General features: G+C 41.7%; 1 long non-coding RNA gene across 1 annotated transcript in view; it reads left to right on the forward strand.

Annotated features, from left to right (window-relative positions):
- Window positions 1-6,803: 6,803 nt before the first annotated feature.
- The window catches only part of LOC128831232 (uncharacterized), a 38,432-nt gene continuing 24,352 nt past the window's right edge, over window positions 6,804-20,883 (forward strand). The window contains exon 1 of the long non-coding RNA XR_008443780.1: window positions 6,804-6,850. This is a non-coding gene — a long non-coding RNA (uncharacterized LOC128831232). The remainder of the gene's footprint in view (window positions 6,851-20,883) is intronic.

Raw genomic sequence — 20,883 nt, forward strand, 5'->3', positions numbered from 1 at the left:
GGTTTGATCTTCTAAGGTGTATGGAAATGTTGGCCCTGATCCAGACAAGTACTTAAGTATTTGCTTAAATTTCAGCATGTGAGCAGTCCCCACTGACATTGCCCTTGAGTAAACCATATGCTTAACTGCTTTGCTGGGTTGCAGCCAGAGTGCTCATCCCCCTGTAGGATAGATCTCTGAGTGTGCAGTAAACATACATTTTTATATAAGTATAAAGTTTAATACTCATTATGGCTGCCAATGCCAAACCACGGCCAAGTTTAGTATGCAAATGCAATTCTTATGATTGGCATGGCATTTTTTTGGTGTTGTCAAATGGATAACCAAGGAGGTATTCAATTATATCAATAACTCTTGATAAATAGCAGCGCCACCTGTTGAAACATTACCCAAAGTCTCTGATCTTCCTCTTTTTGGTTTAACTCACTCTAAGGTGGTCTCTCAAATGCCATTAGCTTTCTCTTCTATTTGTTGCCTTTCTCAAGTGAAATTTCAATTCACAGAAGACAAGGGCCTCACTTTAACTATATTGCATATTTCATCGTCTCAAATTGTTAAGCAAATGCCTTATTTGGTCATAAGGTTTTTATTCCCCCCCCCCCCCCAACATTTCACCCACTATATTATGGGCATCATCAGATTATTTAAATCCAAAAGCCGTTATTGTGGTTCCAAAGCTTCAAATCAAACTTGAAAGTTCAGCTGATCTTTTATAAATATGCAGCATTTATAAAGTAATAAGTGTCAATACAGAATCCCAGAGAGCATTGCAATAAGCTGCGCTCACTATATTTAACTAGGGACATGAAAGCTATTTAGTTTCCAAGAAGTGGTTAAGTATTACAAATGATGACTTTACAAATTCATGAATTATTGATAAAATAGAAACCTCACTGGAATTTGAGTAACTTTTATTTGAACATAATTCTCCATATTTGTGTACAGCCATCTTAACTGCATTTTTCAATTTCCGTTTCAGGTCTTGAATACGCAGCCCCTGTTTCTCATTTTGCAAGCTTCACAAATACTCCAGACTACTCATGATTAGAAACTAAGCTTCACACAGCACCAAATATCCAGCCTCACAATCTAACAGTGCACAGTGCTTTCAATTTATACCAGTTCCCTTCAAAAGAGAAAATGTATCAGCAAACTGTGACGCTGTATAGAATATGTGTAATATTATTGATACCAATTTTATAACATTGCAATGAATTGTCCCAGATATGCTGAGTAAGGTGTCAGTGAAAATGTTATGATTTGCCAAATGTGATAATCTTGTTTATGTTTGTATTTGTTTATCTTGTTTATGTGATATTTGTGAGTTATAGATATGTAGGGATATCTGTATTTCCAAACTTGTGCTGTGTTTCTGGGTGACATCCCCAGATAGATCAGTATCAGCACTGCCTAGCCTGTTTGATGGCCCATCAAGGGTCATTAGTTGTACAATGAATCTATTGAAAGGAGCCAGAGGCTACACCTTATGTGACTCATAAGCAAGGCATGTAGGGGCGTGCCTGTGGACAGCGGACTCTAAGGCTTTTCCATGCCATGCGCTGTAAGCTTGTATTTGGGCAAAGGACGTACAAGGCACATGGCAAAGGATATAAAAAAGCGGCTGCATTTTCTCTATTTTGTCTTCTTACCTTTGCAGCAACTTTTCTATAAAAGAAGCTGTGAACAAAGGACCAAATAACCCATCCAAGCTGTGGATATGTTCCAGGGGGACTCTCAAGCCAGCAAACTCACCAATCCCTCTAGGAACCTAATATATGGTCTTTGAAGTCTCTGTATGTATCTGATTGCTTTACCATTTAAAAATCTCTTCTTGTTCTTTTTTTCTTCTTTTATAATAAACCTTTAGTTTTAGATGCTAAAGGTTTGGCTGGCAGTGTGGTATTTTGGGTAAGTTCCAAACTAATATTGACCTGGTAATGTGGCTGGCCCTTTGGGGTCAAAAGAACATTTTGTATAGTGAGCAGAGTTTTTAAATAACTTCTCACTTTGCTGGACCTATGTGCTGATGGCCAGAGAACTGGCATGTAATAAAGGGGGCTGTGTAATTTCTTTTTTAGCTTCTTAATAACCAGTGCGGGGGACCAGGAGCACAGTTTCTGACTGGTTGGTGAATATAACTTCAGTGTTAACAACCAGTTTTAGGAAAATCTGCTCTCCTTTTTGCAGCCTGCATTTTTGCAACCTTGGCATTTTCAGTGAGGGATACTTTAGGCACCTTGGGTCACACAAATTTCTGCATGTTTTATAGAGACAAAGTGGTTGAGGCAATATCTTTTATTGGATCAACTTCTCTTAGTGAGAGACACATTTTTGAGCTCCACAGAGCTCTTCTTTAGGTCTGAGAAATGTATTCAGAGTGTCACAGCTAAACACCAGGTGGAACCAGATTGTTCAGCATAAGAGTTAATACATATTTCAAGGCACCATGCCGGTGAAGTGGCCCCTTAACCGCTCTCCAGTCATAAGGGGAAAAGGGAAAAAAAGGCTGGGGAGGGGAGTTAAATGGGCTACATATTGTCGTAACGATCCATAAATCTAGTGTCTCTGTTCAGTCCGTGATTTTTTGTACCTAGCAAAGTTATTAATTTAAGCTCCCAGGCTCATATTTTGAAGGTATTGTGTATGTTTCCTTTGAGGATAAGGACTGTGAGGTCAGATATAGAGTGGTTGCTTTGTGAAAAGTGTTCACCCATTGGTGATATAGTGCTTCAATACAGAAATAAACCCTCGTCTGACCGCACATCTTTAGTTGTCATCTACAGCCCCACACTTGAACCCATACAGAATATTATCAAAAATTACAACCCATAATCAACCCATCCTGAAAGAAATCTTTCCTGAACCCCATCCTCTGGCCATCAAACAACCCCCAAACCTCTCCAAACTCATCATCAGAAGCAAACTCCCCACAGACCAGGACACACCAACTCAAAGCAGCACCAGACCCTACCAGAACAGATGCAAAACCTGCAGGCATATCTCCACTGCTACAATGATCAACACCCCCCCCCCCACACACACACACACACAAAACACATCTTTCAAGATCATGTCTATCACAAATGTGGTGTACCTCATCCAGTGCACTGAATGACCCAATAACAGCTATGTGAGTGAAACTTGAATGAACTCTCACAGAAAATGATAAAAGACAAAAACACCCTATCACCTGTGGGTGAACATGTTTCACAAAGCAATCATTCTCTATCTGACCTCGCAGTCCTCATCCTCAAAGGACACCTGCACAACACTTTTAAAAAACGAGTTTGGGGGCTTAAATTAATAACTTTTCTAGATACTAAAAATCGTGGACTGAACAGAGAGCCTGGATTTATGGCTCATTACAACAATCTATAACCCACTTAGCCCATCCCCCAGCTTCTTATTTTTTCTATGTCCTCCTATGACTGCAGAGGTGTTAAGAGGCCACTTCATCGTGCACAGTCCCTGAGAGGGACAAGCTTTTGAGCTACACAGAGCTCTTCCTCAGGTCTGGGAAATGTACTCAGAGTGTCACAGCTAAAGACAAGATACAGCATAAAAGTCTCTTTAGTATATGTGCCACCTGCTTCAGGTGGCATGTGACCAGGATTCATCATCGAATTTGGTCCACTGGTTGGATCATTAGCTTCCCCAGCTTGGGTCGGGTACTAATGGGGAGTGTGATGTGAATGCTGATCCATGCCCCCTAGCATAAGAGTTAACACATATTTCAAGAGTGCCTGTTAGTGAAGATATGCTCTGAACTGACATAACTTCCCTGGTACTCCACCTCAGTCTGAAAATCCCACTTGGATGCCTGTTTCTCTGGCCACACTCAGGACACACAGAAATTTGGACTCACAACCCTGAGTGCGGTGTATCCTGACAGAAGAAGCTCTTCCATTGGCGAAGGAGTGTCTACACTAAAGTGCTACACCGGTGCAGGTGCACCAGTGCAGCTTCATTGCTGCAGCACTGTAGGTGAAGAGAAGCCCTTAGTAATAAACCTTTAATGGAAGTGACTTTTTGGTAGAGATCACCCTGGTCAAACCCACCCATAAATTTGGGATGGTTTGGAAATCTCCCTGATCTGAGTCTAAGATTCTATGGCTGGTCCCTATTTCTGTAATGACTGAACTGACAACTTGGATCTGACTGCCCATTACGTTCAGACATAGGGAGGGGAAATCTGGATCTGGTTTGACCCCTGATTTGTCCCAGGATATTAGAGAGACAAGGTGGGCGAGGTAATATATTTTATTGAACCAACTTCTGTTGCTGAGAGGGACAAGATTCTCTTTGGTGCCACATTGCTTTTATAAATGCAGAGAAAATGATTAATGAAAGAAACACTTGACAAATGAGTGGGATGGAGATATCCAGTTTATTTAAAAAAGTGTATTGGGACCCAGGAAAAAAGTGGAAATGTAATGGAGAAGAACATAATGATAGGTGAGTGGGATGTGCTTTATTTTTTTCTCAGATGTTTAAAAGTTGGTCCTGAGTCTGGCAGAAACTATGTCTTCATTGTTATCCATTATTAATTATTATTATTTATTATTATTATTGCAGTCAAATGAGGGGCAATAGTCACAGATCAGGACCTCATTGTGCTAGACAGTGTCTGACAAGGACCTCACATTCAAGATACAATAGCTGGGTGACACACATAAATGGGTGGGAGGCACAGGGTAGGAAGAGGTGACAGTATCTCGTGCATGTTTTATACAATAACCAGAGGTCCCAGCTCACCAGAGGTGAACTACTGAGTCTATTGAAGTAACAGGAGTTTTCTTGTGGACTTCTAGAAGTCAGGATTTCGTCACTGATATCTAGCCATTGATAGAAGACAGTGCTCTTCAGCCATCACAGAAGAGAGAAACTGGGAGTTCAAGGAGGATAAGGCAGAGACTTGGTTGATTTGGCAGCCAGGTTCTTCAACCTGCTGACTGGGCAGGGGCACAAATCTGGGCCATATCTGAGGGATGAGGGAGGGGGGATTGTGCACGTTGAACTGAGGGGCAGTTCCTCTCTGCAGACCCTGCAGCAATTGACAGAAGTCTCTTTCATAGACGACACTGTAGGAAGAACATGCCGATCTAGGAATTAGGCAAGCAGCTGACTGTCTGACTCCACTAAGGATTCTCTTGTGTAGTCAGCCATTCTACTCAAGGCCTTCATTACAGGCTCAGAGGGAGCCACTGCATTTTGATTCTCTGTACCTGCCATTTGGTCCATGCTTTGAGCTGATGCCTCCTTTCCTGATCTGAAGAAGAGTTCAGTGTAAGCGTGAAAGCTTGTTTTTCTCACCAGCAGAACTTGGTCCAATAAAAGGTATTACTTCGCTCACCTTGTCTCTCTAATATCCTGGAACCAACATGACTACAACACAATATACAGCCTTTAAAATGTGTGTTTTAAAAGCCTGAACACAATATGCATGTGTTAATTAGACAAGCTGGAGACATGCTATGTGTATTTACCCAATCAGGTGCAGACATTCAAAAAATCACCCTAGTAGCTGGGAACACATCATGTTTCACATAGCAGCCCCTCTGCGTGTCCTCCCACACAGCATGGTTTAGCGTTAATTGTTGCACCATCCAGTGCTCTCTGAGCTTTGCAATGACCAATATATGGGTGTCATACAAGCAGAAATCAGCCAGATTTGCCAACTTGCTGTCTCACTTGCTCTTTAAACATTGGTACAGTCTGCTGCCTGCCACACACAAACCTTTAACTTTGACTAGAGCAGTGGGTTCTCAGTCTTTCCAGACTACTGTACCTGTTTCAGGAGTCTGATTTGTCGCGTGTACCCCAAGTTTCACCTCACTTAAAAATAACTTGCTTACAAAATCAGAAATAAAAATACAAAGTGTCACAGCGCACTAGTACTGCAAAATTACTTACTTTCTAATTTTTACCATATAATTAGAAAATAAATTGATTGGAATATAAATATAGTACTTACATTTCAGTGAGTGCGATTCTTGAGCCTGTTTTTCATGTGAGCCTTGTCTGAAGCCCAAGTCCCACTACCCAGGGCTGAAGCACGTAACGTAGCTTTGCAGGGCCCCCTGTGGCATGGGGCTCTAAGCAATTGCCCAGCTCGCTGCCCCCTACTGCCAGCCCTGTGCCCTTGCAACCCCCCTAAACCTGTCCCGTGACCCCCCTGGGGACTGCAACCCCTGCATTGAGAAACAGTGATCCAGATGAGTTGAGTACCCCCTGGAACACCTCTGAGTAGCTCCAGGGGTACATGTACCTCTGGTTGAGAACCATGGGACTAGAGGACGCCAAGGTGGCAAGTTGTTTTTAACAAAATCGCAAACATGAGAGAAAAAAAGTGAGGAGAGGAAAAGCACTGTCATCTGGCTATAGCATGGAAGAACAGGGTCAAGCCCTTGCTTCTTTCTCTCTTTACAATGAATTCACACTCCAGACAGCTTGCTTTGAAAACACCAGAAAACTAGCTGAGTCTGCAGCAAAAAAAAAAGGATGTTACTACATAGCACCAGTAAGGAGAGAGAGAAGCAAAGATAAGGAAAAGAGAGAAGAGGCTCAAGGACGAGTGAGGAAATAAAATGCCTGATGTTGAATTCAGTGGGAAGGGAATTCAGGGAGTATGGGACCCCCCACGAACATTCAAAGGGCTAATAAGATAAACCAACCAAGATACTAGTGTGGAGCAGGTTCCTGTTCATTTCAATGGGAAGCTGCAGTGTCCCTTGCTAGCAGCAGGTGGTGCTGTGTCAGGTTATAAATAACAGCACTGATAATATGGCGTCTGCAAGCAAGTACTGCTTGCTGGCTTCTCCTGGATCCAGAGAGAAAATCCTCCCTTCAAGTAAGAGACACCTTTTGTTATCCTATAAAGGCAAGAAGAAGGAAGAAATTTCTGCAGCTGATTTCTCCTTATAATTTTAATGGGGCTTGATACCTGTTTCAGTGAAGGGTTGCTATAAATCGCATTTTATTTGGATTAAATCCTGAATAACTCTCTCCTGGGACCTGTTTCATCCTCATTTTTGAATAGTTCAGTCAAAATTCCCCTGTGCATTTTCTCTGGACTGTGCTGTGAGCTGTCAGGTATCCGCTGCAGAGTATGACCATTTTTCTGGACAGTGGGTTAATAGGTGGAAAGTCTAAGGAAACAATCTAAGGACAATGGGTCACTGCTCTAAGGAGGAGTACAGAAGAGCAATTTTTCTAGCTGTCATTTTCCAGTCACCCAGGGCGAGTGTAATGAATTTCTCATTTGTCCAGACCTCTAGAGCAGTCAGGAAGTTTTCAGAAAGCCCCTATCAATTCCATCCCACCCTCTACATGACCCTTCTCCACAACTCAGTTGTCTCAATGTGTGCTCAAGCAGCTCCATGACTGACTTCTTGGGGCATCCGTTAGCTATTGTGAAAAGCTGATCATGATTGAGGAGAGTCCTGGTAGGCAATTGCAGATCATGGATGTCTCTGGCAGATCTGTTGGTCTGAAGGAAGAGATAACTTGAACAATATCTAACTCTGTGCTGCCCCACCATTTTCCAAACACTCCCCCCCCCCCCCCCCCCAGGATATCATACCGGACAAAGCAGGCAGTACAGTGAAATTTCCTATAATACTGACAGAGTCTGTTTTCCAGTTCTGGGTTACAGCTCATCCATGAGACAATTACACATATGTGTGGGGAACTAAATCCTGAGATTCTCTGCAGAAAAGCAACATTTTGAAGTAGCAAATCCCACCCAGTAAAATTATCTCCAAGAAGATTACTAACCTTGTAACATTTCAACATTAAGAATTATGATAAGGGTAGGCAATTATTTTTTGTCATGATCCAAATTTCTTGGTCAAGGTATAATCAAGGTTCAGACTCCAGAGAAAATAATAATAATAATAACAATAATAATATTAAGTGAACCAAAAGATTTCAAGGTGTGTTCAAAAGCATCTGGCAGACAAGATTTGGCCCATGGTCTGCCTATTGATTACCCCTGAGTTAGAGTGATACTTCAATATTCCCCAGCACCCAGTAGCTCCCTCACTCCCATCCTAACACCCTTCACTTTCAGGGAAGGTGTGCCCCAATAAAAATCACTGATCAACTTTGTTAGTTGGTATTCAAAAAGGTTGCTGGAAATCCCAGCTCTCCAAGCAGAAGCAAAACCCCTGGGCCACTCAACTTTTGTCACCACAGTTCTCATAGTACATTTGCAAAAGATATAGGTGCCCTCAAAAAAAATCATATCTGAAAAAGCATATACAGACCTGAGCTACTAACATTAGACTTTGACCATATTTTTCAAAGCCGCTGATGCAACTAATATTTGAAGGTGACTATCATTGTGTCAGAAGTTAGAGTTAGAGTTAATATGTCATCTAGTGTCAGAGGTGGATTAAGGCAGCATCCTTCTATCTGGGCTTGGTAAAGGAGACTTTTGCACAGCACTCAATGACTAAGAAATAGGTGCTAGAAGGAGTAGATTAAGGAGTCATTTGTGGGATGGGGGACAGGGATGAAGAATCTGCGCATTGAAGCAATAATTCTGAGGATTCCTGACCCCCAAGGAAGCATGCTGCAGAATGTAATAGAAAATGAAAACCGTTCTGGAGGTATTTTGAAACTATAGAATTGAATAGAGGATTATGGCCTTTTTATCAATTTCTATAGAATGATTTAAGAAACGTACAGAAAGGTTTTCATTTTTCTATTAGTAGTAGTATTATACTAAAATCTGTAGGTTTTTGAATAATTTCTATAGAACCTTATTGGTTTAATCTCCATTAAATTCAATATGGATTATTTCCAAAAGAGAAGATTTGATTTCTCCTGGGCCTATTTAACACTGGGAATCCCTGTGTTTCCTACATTGCATTTCTAAAGCAAAGCAAAACAAAACATAACAGCAAGGTACATAATCTAGGAGACCCCAATGATAAACTAACAGGAGTTCAATTTTACCACTATTTTCATCAGATGCTAATTTTGCATTTACAGACTACAATTTATTGGATAATGGTCTGTTTTCTTTCTTTTTTTATCATGAAAAAAGGATTTTGTAGTCACATTTATGATACCAAATGCTCTCACATTTTCTAATTAAGAGCTTTGTTCAGCAAATGGTCGATGTTTGCACATGACAACCACAGGGAGAACCGTGTTGTGTGCACACAGAAAAGGCTCAAAGAACGCTGCTGCAGACTGTTGCCATCACATAAACTGAAATGTGTACAGTAAGATTTTTGGGACACTTTCTGGAACATCACTCGGACTTCCTGTTCTTCTTTCAGTGAAACAGTCTTTCATTAGAACAGCCACCTTAGAACTACAAATCCAATTCTTGCTTGATTTAACATTCTAGCCTTGTTATTCTGGTGGCTGGAATTAGCAAATTTTCATGTGTAGCAGGAGTAGTGGGGGCATCCTAGGAACTGGGTGAAACGTTTTGCACAGGAAATGAAAGTGACTTTTCTATAGAATGAAGCACACACAGTGAAGGAAACAAATTACTTTTAGCCTGGTACTACCTGTAACTCTTGCTTATGGCAAAAGTTTTCACTAAGTAAATCCCAAAGTACGAGATTGGAGAAGGTTGGTGTCCATGTGTTGATTGTACAAATAATGTTTCTCAGAGTCCTTGAAAAGAAATGAGGAATGGGAGATGTGTTTCTGAGCTGTGCAGTTAGAGGGAGCTAATGCTCCTTATGTAGCCTTTTTTGTAGTTTGTGCAAGCAGAACTCATGAATTAACCCCCCAACACACATACCCCCACACACCTCCCAATATGGAGATACATCATTGGCTTCAACTGGAGCATTATGGTAATGGAAAGCAGGGGAGAGCCACTGATGTAAATGAATCGGTTACAGTAAAGATAAATGCAGAGCTTCTGTTGGCGTAGCTGAATCATGGAAGAAATCTGATTTAATCTGACGCACTTATGGAGAAATATTTCTCCCAATTTGACCCTCCTGGAGTAGCATTCTTAAAGGTGCACTCAATGGTGGTTTTGACTACTCAGCTATATCTACAGCTATTATATTGCTGGAATGGTTATGGGTTTTGGGGTGAATTTGCAAAGTGCCCCCTTTCCCTTTTTGCTGTGTTTGGGTATCTACAAAACAAAAATCACATAGCAAAAATGCAGTGTTCCAATTCCTCTTTCCTTGCTCACCTCTGCTCTTGCCCCTTGTGTGGAGGCAGCATTCTAGAAATGTAGTTTGATCATCTCATCATTCCTTTCCACATATTCTCCTGTGCAGTTTTGAAGTATTTCAACTTATAGAGTTTTCACTTTCCTTGGGAGACTACTTCATGGTCTAATATATCTCACCATTAGGATTTTTTTTTTTTTTTTTTGGCTGTCTGGCCTAAATTTTCCGTTGCTTAATTTTTTTGCTCCTAGTTATACCTCTTTGTACCACCCTAAAAATTAATGGATCCATATATGCCAAGGCCAGAAATGATGATTGTGATCATCCAGTCTGACCTGTAACACAGGCCATTGAACTTCCCCAAATAATTCCTAGAGCATATCTATATCTATATATCTCTATCTCAATAGGTAGATAGATAGATATTAGAAAAACATCCGGTCTTGATTTAAAAGCTGTCAGTGATGGAGAATCCACCACGACCCTTGGTAAATTGTTCCAGCGGTTAATTACTCTCGTGTTAAAAATTTATGCCTTTTTGCCAGTCTGAATTTGTCTAGCTTCATAAAGTTCTCTTCCTTCAATGAGGCATTAAAATTCTGATCCCATGCTGCTTCTGACACAGAATTTAAGTAGCAACACGAAGTGGAACAAATGACTTTCCTCTTGTAAAAATAATAGAATGAGAAAACATGTATAGAATGGGTTAAGCCCATATCACTCTAGGGAACTTACATGGTCTCCATTACTGTAGTATGTGAGCACCTCACAGTCTTTAATGTATTAATTTTCATAATACCCCTATGAGATATCCCCATTTTACAGGTGGGAAACTGAGGCACTGAGGTTATATACCTTACCCAAGGTCATACAGGAAGTGTGTGTCAGAGCAGGGAATTGAACCCAGGTGTCCCTGATCCCAGGCTAGCACCCAAAACAGTGTGCCATCCTTCCTCTTGTTTAAGAATATAATTTTGTGCTTCTGTGTCATCCTGTTATTTTTTAAACACATATATAGCAACATCATTAAAAAATACATAATCAGTTTGTAAAAAACACATTTCTATTAGACATGATGTCAATTGCCTGCCCATGATCTTGGATATTACCCGTTTGCTAGTGGCACTGTTTTCTCATTGCCCTAAGGGTTACACATAAGGATCTATACAAGACATTCTGACCCAAGGATCAATTCAAATCACACCTGAGAAATACAATACCATAAATAAACCGGTGAGAAGTCAGGCCCCTTGTCTCATTGGAGGGGCCAAGGATAGGATTGAATTAAGCTGCTCTCTTCTATATGTGGTCTCTTCAGTCAGACACATTGGCTGGGCAGTGGGGGGATGTACAGAAGATGCCTATGCTGTACTTCTTCTGTTGGTAAAGGGCCTTTGTCACTAGAAAAGAACTCAGCCACTACAGAAATAAACTAGAAATCAATGCAGGCTTTGTCAGTCTATTCCAGCACTTACTGGCATCAACAAGCATAAGAGTAAATGATTTGGGGGAGAAAAAATATTAGGAGAGAAAAAGGCCAGTTGAGAGAATTAGATCAATATGTTAATATAGATATTGCCATTTAGTTTATTTTTCTAATACTTAGTGTTTAGTAGTAGGCCAATATCTGACTCGGTTTAAGAGTAACAATTGGGGGTGGGGAGATTGCCATTTTAAACGTTTCTTTCTTTTTTTATAAACTCTTCAGGACCATTTCTTTTTCTCTATATACATTAAATTGCAAAGTTCCACATAAATAGTGAATAATGTTAAATTCATATTATTATGATATTATTATTATACTATGGGACCATGGTCTCCCCCAGCATTTTTCATAAGATTTTTTTCAGAGATGCATGTAAAACTCATTCCAGACTAGAAGGGGAATGGTTTACATCAGCAGTTCCCTTTCCAGACATTGCTGTGGAAAATGGTTATGGTTTCTTAGCTGGTTATGTTACCTTTATCTGTAGAACATCACGGTAACCTCCCTCTCTCCATTAGGGTAAACCACCAGAACATGTTAAACTGAATTGTGTAGCAGATCCAAACTGAACTACAATTTTCATAACAATACCTGACCCAAATCTTTGAAGGGGTCTGATTCTGCGGTAGCGTATATTGTGGAGGCTACAGGAAAAGTTATGCATGCTGTCATAGTTCTTAACTAAAGATGCTTTGGCTTATCAAGGCCAGGTTGTGGGCAGCCAGACCCAGAGTCAGGAGTCAAGAATCAGCTGGGTCAGGGTACCAGGAGATCGGAAGCAGGAGACAAACTGGACATCAGAACCACACAGAGGTCAAAAGACAAGCCAGGTCAGTATGCCAGGAAGTCGAGCAGGAACAGGAGGCACAAGGTACACAATCCAGGGCAAGGTGGTTCCCAGTTGTTCAGACAGCTTCCTGTTGCTGGCGTAAGTAGGGTCAGTCCAGTGCTCTGGGCTGCTCTGGAACTCTGCCAATAGGGCATCAGGGTGGACCCTCAAACTGGTTAGGACTTCCTAGGTCAGCAGTTGTTAACAAGCTGCCATGTGGAGGGTTGAAGCGTGCCTGCTCCTGTGGATGTGGGTTCAAGGGTCATGATAGGGCTAAAGTGACTGTAACAGGAATAATGTGGCTATGCAGGATTGTTTGGGGCTGGTGATCCTTAAAATAGTCTAATAACCGATTTTTTGGCATTTGATGCTGCTGGAGTAGCATTTGCAAGGCTCTCGTGGCCAAAAGTGGTGGATCCAGCAAAGAGTAAGATTTTTATTATACTAAAATAATTCAGACATTACATACTTTGAAGATCTCATTGTGTACTGTAAGAGGCAGGGCGTAGGAGGCATCAAAGATGATTTCCAGTAAATATTTTCCAGTACAATTATTCTGTTATTTTACTCCCACCCACCACTATCATTTTCTGAAATTTGTTTCATTCTGCAAAAAACAGCTTTGTCACTTCTTTTCATTTTCCAGTGTCAGTCCTCTGTTTAATATTGTGAGCTAGTGGGTTGGGGTAATATACCCTAGGGTTCAATAACGGATATAGATGTAGTCTTCTAGAATATCTAATCATTTGTCTACTTTGTGTGATAATACGGTTGTACTTCATTTAAATTTATATCTGCGTATTCAAAAAGGAAGTATAGCTGCTCTGAAAAAAGACACTGGACTTTCTACCTGGAACACCTATCCCTTTGGTCTCCGTTTCTGCAATCAGCACTTAAAATAATTGTCTTTTAAAAGTTATTTTTATCTTTGATAATCCATAAAGCATCACACTTCACCAAATTATTGTCTAATAAGCTTGTCGCAAGAACCTGCAGTATGTGCTAAGAAGTCTCATTAGTCATTGTATAATAGTTTGGTGTTCTCTGGTGCAGAAATCACTGTTTAGAATTTTACCTTCAAGTAGCAAGGCTTCAAGTTGATGGTCTTGAAAAATGATACATTTTCCACATTTTTAAATGAAGAGTAATTTCTCTAAATAGGTTGTTTTTATATTTCTTTTCTGGATAATTTCATTCTTTTCCCCTTTGTGCCTTTTTTCCTCCTTTCATTGATGGTTATCAAGTAATATAACACTTTCACATATTTTCCTGAACTCTGAATTATTTGACTACATTTTAAAGGGATTTACAGAGCCATGCTAAAACTTTACGCATCTCGAATTATCAATCACTCAAAAGGAGGATAGATGGTTCAGTCTCCATGATGGTACAGTAGGGTATTCTGGTACTCCTCTTGTATTAAAGCAGGCAGTAGATTTATGGCATTGTTATCGAATAGAACTCCAGTTCCCATGATCTTGGACATGAAAGCTTATACTTCATCCTCTGAAACTACCTATGCTTTAGTAAATAGTTCCAGCTTAGGGCTTGTCTTCACTACCAGGGTAAGTTGCCCTAAGTTACGCTACTCCAGCTACGTGAATAACGTAGCTTAGGTCGACTTACCCTGATGTCTTCACTGCACTGCATGGACAGGAGATGCTCTCCGGTCAACTTACCTTATTCTTCTTGGGGAGCTGGAGTGTCGGAGTCAACCGGAGAGCACTCTGCTGTCGATTTAGTGGGTCTTCACTAGATGCAGTAAATCGATACCCGCTGAATCAATTGCAGCAGCATTGATCTCCCTGGTAGTGAAGACAAGCCCTTAGTTAGCCAAAGAGCCTACAATGGCGCGCACATACTTTTTAAGCTCTTTCACCAACACCTCTTATTGTCTGATCTCTATGTCTGACCTTCATATTTTTTTATTGTACCTGCATCATTTCCAGTGTATTTTATTTATTAAAATGAATGTTGTATGATGCCTTGTTAAATGTTCCCAAAAAATTAGCCACAACTTTCATACTTATTACTCAAGAGCACTTTTGCTTACATTCTAAAATCCTTCTTACTATTTGTGCAGTATGCAGAATAACTGTCGTTCCCAGAATTATTGCTTGTTGAAGGTAGTATTTTGTGGAGTGATGCAGAGATCCCACTTCTGGCATGTAGTACAGTTGGCACTCTGGCGGGCCAGAGCCAAAAGCATGAAGGAGGAGTGAAAAGGCGATTTCTCTCTGCACCCTCATACACTCTTAGTTCAAGGCAGACTTCTAATAGAAACTCTGCTCAGGAGCTACCACTAGTGGAATCCGTACTAACTTGTCCTTTTGTGCCTTCAAACCCCATGATGTTTCGGAAGCAGTGCCAGCAGAAACTTCCTGGCAACATGTTTGTTGAGGTGGCTGTGCTGCCTTCAGGAAGGGGAACCCAGAGAGCAGTGGTTCTTTGCACTGTGTGTTTATAGGACTGAACCCACAAATTGGAGTCAGGAAAACCTGTCTCCCGTGGAATAATCAGGAAGAAACCATGTTGAAACACCTTATTCCATGTGCTGGTTTTATGGGATGTCTCCTCTTGTCTGTCTGTGAAAGGAACCAGCAACAACAGATAATCTTTGTGATACAGAGGCCCATTGGTGCCAACTGGCAAAGGGATCACTACTTTGTCAGCAACTCCTGACAGACCTGACAAACTCACTACACCCAACATATGGCTTTCATAGCATTTATCCATTAATAGTGTCTTATGGGGTGTCAAATGAAAGCTGGCATTACACTGGTCATTAATAGCATTGTGAAATGTATGTACTGATGATATATGAACAGCTATGTATGCATGCTGGAATTATGTTTTAAAATCTAACCAGGCAAAGTTGACAAACAGGTTTTTTCCAGAGAGGAGATCAATGCCTAACTCTCTGTCAAATGTTAATGAAGCATTGTAAGGCAAATCTGCATATGGCTTAAACAGGGGATGGGAAGATACCGGACATTAAACCACAAGGGTTGTCCTGTCTCTGGGATGCAAAAACAATGAACTTTAGAGTAAGACATTTTGTTATCCTGCTCTTGAGGAGGTAACCGGACAGTGCATTACTTATGCCCATGAAAACAGGATCTCAACTAATTTTGGTTGAAAAGCTGAAAGAAAGGTCTTAGGTGAGAAATTGCTTTAGACAAGGTTGGCTTATTATAGTTAAGTCTTAGGCTAGTAGAAGCACGTGATACTTTTGGTTTATTTGTAACCTGTTGTTCTTATTACTCTTGCTCACAAGCTCTTAAAATCTTAATCTCTGTTAACAAACTTACGCTTGCTTTCACTTAGCTCACAGTGCTGTGTTGTTATATTGGAGCTGACATTCGGTTGAATCAAACAAGCTGGTGGTAGATACTACTTCCTTGGGAGGAGCAAACCTGGTGCGTGTCCAGTGACGGGCTGAGCACTGCAGGAGGACACTTCTGAGATGTTTGGGGACTGGGATGCACCAAGTGTTTACCTACAAGGCCAAGTCAGGGCTGGCAGAGCCCAAAGGAGAGTACCTGAGTAGCTGAAGTGCTGGCAGTGTCAGGGAGCTGACATCCAGCTACCACAAGAAAGAATGCCTTTCATTGGAGGCAAGAGGGTAGCACAGTGACCCACGTTGTGAGCACCCTGAAAAAGTCTCACAGCCCTAAGGCTCTATTACCAGAGAAAATTCTCCAGTTTTTACTTTGTATTTCTGATCTCCATTCTGAATAAGCAAAAGTCACTCCACCCTGAGCTGGACACTGCAGACCCTGAGCATGCTCAGTAAGAACTTAGGATTTCTTTAAAAAAAAAGTGTCCTGGCAAAGAGCCAAGTGGGTGTGGGTGTGGCTCGGCAGAATTGCAGCTCTTGAGCATGTGCAAGATTAGCAACTATTGAGCACGTGAAAAGACATGTCAAAAGCAAAGACAAAATATGCCCAGGCAAAGACCTGACATCTAATAGTTAGGAGCCTACCACATTCACAATCCATTTTAGTCAATTTCACAGTCATAGGATTTTTAAAATTGTAAATTTCATGATTTCAGCTATTTAAATCTGAAATTTCATGGTGTTGTAATTGTAGGGGTCCTCACCCAAAAAGGAGTTGGGGGGGAGGGTTGCAAGGTTATTGTGTGTGGGGGGGGGGAGGGTTGCGGTACTGCTACCCTTACTTTTGTGCTGCTGCTGGCGTTTAAATATAGTTTAGGAAAATACATAGTATTTAATATATGTATATTTGGAGTGTGTGTGTGTGTGTGTCTGTGTGTTTTAATTATGCTTTACTGTAAAGCAATTTTAGAGCTGCTATCAGCAATTTCTTGCAAACTGGCCACTTGCAACAATTTGCTTCACTTAGTGTCATTTGAACTGTATGCTGTGGTAGTTTAAGTGCTCTTTAAACTTGCATAAAAGATTTGTGTCTCAGGGATTTTGTTCTTTGTTTAGGATTTGTAGGATACACTGTATTAGGGATTATAGGTTACTTTAATAAAAAATACTTTATTTTGGAAAGATTACTGCCAGTGTTGGTTACTTTATCGGAAGGTTATATCCATGTTCTTTGAATGTTTTCCTTAGCAACTTTTACCTCGGGAAGAACAGATTATGGGGGCAATAGGCAGGTTAGTGGAGTAGCACCCCAAAACTAATTTTTTCAGGGTAACAGCTCCATCTGTAAGAAACAAGAAGGCAATAGAGGTATACAGGGCAAGGCTATGGCCCAACCACTACTCCAGTCTTCTTTGCTCCCCTCTTGGTTAGGGTTACCATATGTCCAGTTTTTCCCAGACATATCCTCATTTTTACTCTCCCGCCCTCTATCCAGGCGGATTTTTCAGGCAATGTCTGGGATTTCTGTGGAGCAGACACTGCAGCTCAGAAAGAGCTGGCTCCATGTCCCAATTAGTCCCTTTCCTGCAGCCGCAGCTGCGGGATCCTGCCCATCCAGGCCCTGGCTCCTGTGGAGGAAGAGAGGTAGAGAGGTGCAGACTGATGGGCTGGCGCTTCGTCCCGGGCCAGCCATCCTGCCACCATGACAGGGAACGACACTGCCACCATCTTAAGAGTGAGGCCCTAGGTGCTCCTCACAGTATGTACACACACTCCTCCAAGACCCTCCAAATACTTCCTTCAGCACCCCCAAATGCTCCTCCCAGTATCCACATACCCCTCTACACCCCCCAAATACTCCCTCAAGGAACCCAAATACCCTTCCAATACACACCCACCCATCCCACACTCCCCAAATATCCCCTCATGAACCCCCCAAATACCCCTCCCAGAACACACACACCCTTCCTATGTCCCCCAAGTACTTCCTCCCAATAAACACATCCTTCCAGCACCTCCAAATACCCCCTTCCAGTACAGACACCCCTTCAGCACCCCCCACCTCACAGTACACACACCTCTCCATCTCCCCCCCAATAACCCCTCCAACACCCCCAACTGTACCTCCCTCCAGCTATCCCCAGACCTCCTCCAGCAGTGCCCTCTTTTTGGGAACCTGAAAGATGGTAACACTAATCTTGGTGAAAGTGCAGAGTCTGTGCCTCAGCCCTTTGATTCCTCTGTTGACTCCTCAGGACTGGAGAAGGAAAATGAGAAACGGAGGAGGAAGAGGAGAAGAAAAGAAAAAATACAGTCAGAAGAGGGAAAAAGTAGTACTAGTGAAAGTTGGTTCCAGACTAATGGATGAGTCCCCTGGTAGTGTATCTCCCTAGCTCCCTTAGTCTCTGGGGTGGGATATGCCATTAATCATTTCCCTCCACGATCTCTGTCTCCTTGGTCTTCTTGTACTCTAAACATTAAGGAGACAGATTCAGAAATTGGCCATTTAGATGTTGTGTTACAGATCGCTTTGACCTCCATTTAGTTGTACCTCGTTAGAAGAGCATGCTTTGTTTAAGTAGCAATGAGGTTATTCGTAAGTAATTCAGTACCACTGAGAGAAAAAACAATTGTAAGAACATTAAATTTTCATTAACCATGTTAAATGTAACCTGACAGTCAAATAGTCTCCAGTTGTATGGGTTTTAGTGCAATATTACTTTAAGTAACAGATGAAAGCAGGATTAGGCAGTAAAGAATACTTACATTGCTTAAGATAAAGGATAAAAATGGGGTATTTTTAAGTTAGCATGCTCTCAGTGGGGGTCCTTGATCACTCACAAGGCCATCTGCAGCTCTTGATATAATGTAGGCTTGGCATGAATACTCCATGGCAGAGAGCAAGGCAGTAGAACAGTAGTTTGGACCAAAAATAAGGCTTCCCTGTTTCTCTATAAACTAGAGGGGCACACATTTTGTAGCTTCTGTAGGTCGAGCACATTGCAAATATCAGGGACTCCTTGCATTCCTTAATGTCCATGACCACCACTCCACAGGTCCCCTGGGTGCCACCATCCCATGCCCCTTTATTTCAGGGACTCCCTGCAACTCTACCCCCCCACACACACACACACACACCAGGGGCTCTGTATGTCCCCATTTCCCCACACCCCCAAGGCAGGGGCATTGTGTTCCCTTAATACCCCTTTCCCCATCTCCCTCCCTGCATTCCCCAGGTCCCCAACTACCTTTGGTATGTGTAGGTGGCAGTAAGGGGAAGTAGAGAGATTCTTCTGCCTGAAGCAATTAGGCAATCTGGAGGACTTGATTTTCCCTATGAATCAGGCTCTTTTGGTGTTCCAATTTGCACCAAAATCAATAGGCTTGAACCCATTACCTAGAACATTCCCTGAGCTATTATAATTGATTGGTTGCCACAAGCTATCACATTAGAACAGGCAAACAGAGAATTATTCCTGGGGGAATTCTGCACCACTACTCACACACACATTTCATGTGCCATGCCTATTTTAATTTGGGGGGGGGGGGGGCAGAAAATAGCTTCTGCTGAAAAGTTGCTGTAGGTGGGCCCTGTGACACTAGAACACAGCAGCTGCTCCTGGCAAGCCCCAGCCAGGATAGGGGAGAGAAAGAACCTGCCTTCTTCACAGCACCTGTCAGGCCAGGTCAGGAGACAGACAGTGTGGGGATACTGGGGGGGGTCACAGATAAGGGCTCATAAGGGCTAGTGGGGGAGGACAGACTGGGGCAGGGGCTGAATGGAAGTGGAGGCGCAGGGCCACAGGGGGCAGGGATGTGCAGAGCTACATGGGCAGAGGGGGAGGGGGTTCAGAGCTACAGGGGGAAGAGGGATGGCTGAGTGGGGGCACAGAGACACATGGGGGCAGGGACAGATGTGCCTGACTGAATGGGAGAAGTTAGGGGTCAGCCAGGATCTGCATGGGGATGCTCTCTAACAATCCCTCTCCACCCCCCAAAAAAACCTTCTTCCATATTTTTCCCACCCAACAACCCTTCAAGTTTATACCCAGGCTCCATCCCAGCAATTATTACCCCTTAATACCCCAAACCTTCACACTGTTTCTGAGGGGTGCAGGAAATACAGTTCTGTGCTGCAGTTTAAATGAATGATTACTCAAAGTTCTTTATTAATATGCCTAGTAAGGAATCTATTTGTCAAAAAACATTTCCTGAATCTTTTTAGTTGTCTGTATTGTTCCAGACATACTTGCTGACAGGTATTTGAAATAAATTGCCAAAATAATTGAAACTGGTGTGATTATATTTGACAAATACAATATGCAGAACTTTACAGAATTTTAAAATATTATGTGCAGCATTTTTAATTTTTTGGCACAGAATTCCCTCAGCAGCAAGAGAATGCTGTTGAGTGTAGGGCCTTCCTTTGCTTGGAAGACTAAGTGTCTCTTTGATACCCTGTATTTAGTCTTCCATCCAAATCCCCGAAATAACTATTTTTCAAAATGGGGTGCATATATAACATATGTGTGTGTCCCGAGTTAGCCGGGACAATATGCTCAATATTTAGCATTCACCCAGGTACAAGTACGGAAAGAACTAAAGGTTCCTTTATTACTCTTGCAGCCAGTTTTTACAGTACTGATTCGTCTGCCTAAATATAGACAATAATGTTATAAAAGTCCCAAAAATATGACTAAATGTATTATATCTTTGACTACAGTCACAGATAATTAAGCTATGCTGCTAAAACCTTTGAAGGTGTTCTGTTATTTACCAGTTCTGGCTTTAAAATACAGCAAATAATGGCCTTTCAGAATTGGTTCATGCTGAAGTTTACACTTGAATACAAAAGAAGTCAAGCAAAAAAAAAAAAAAAAATCTTCAAACTGCATATAGTATAAAAATGCTGCTGGCTGCAAACAAGCAGAATTTGCCAGCATATGGCAAAAAAACAGCCTAGATTATCAAAATGAACTGAAAAACCTTTGTTCCTCACAAAGCTAAATTCAGACTCTAACGTAATCAAGGTGAACTCCATTGACTTAAATGGACCTGCATCTACAGATACCAA

This window comes from Malaclemys terrapin, chromosome 2 (assembly GCF_027887155.1).
Source record: "Malaclemys terrapin pileata isolate rMalTer1 chromosome 2, rMalTer1.hap1, whole genome shotgun sequence".
NCBI classification, from domain to species: Eukaryota; Metazoa; Chordata; order Testudines; family Emydidae; genus Malaclemys; species Malaclemys terrapin.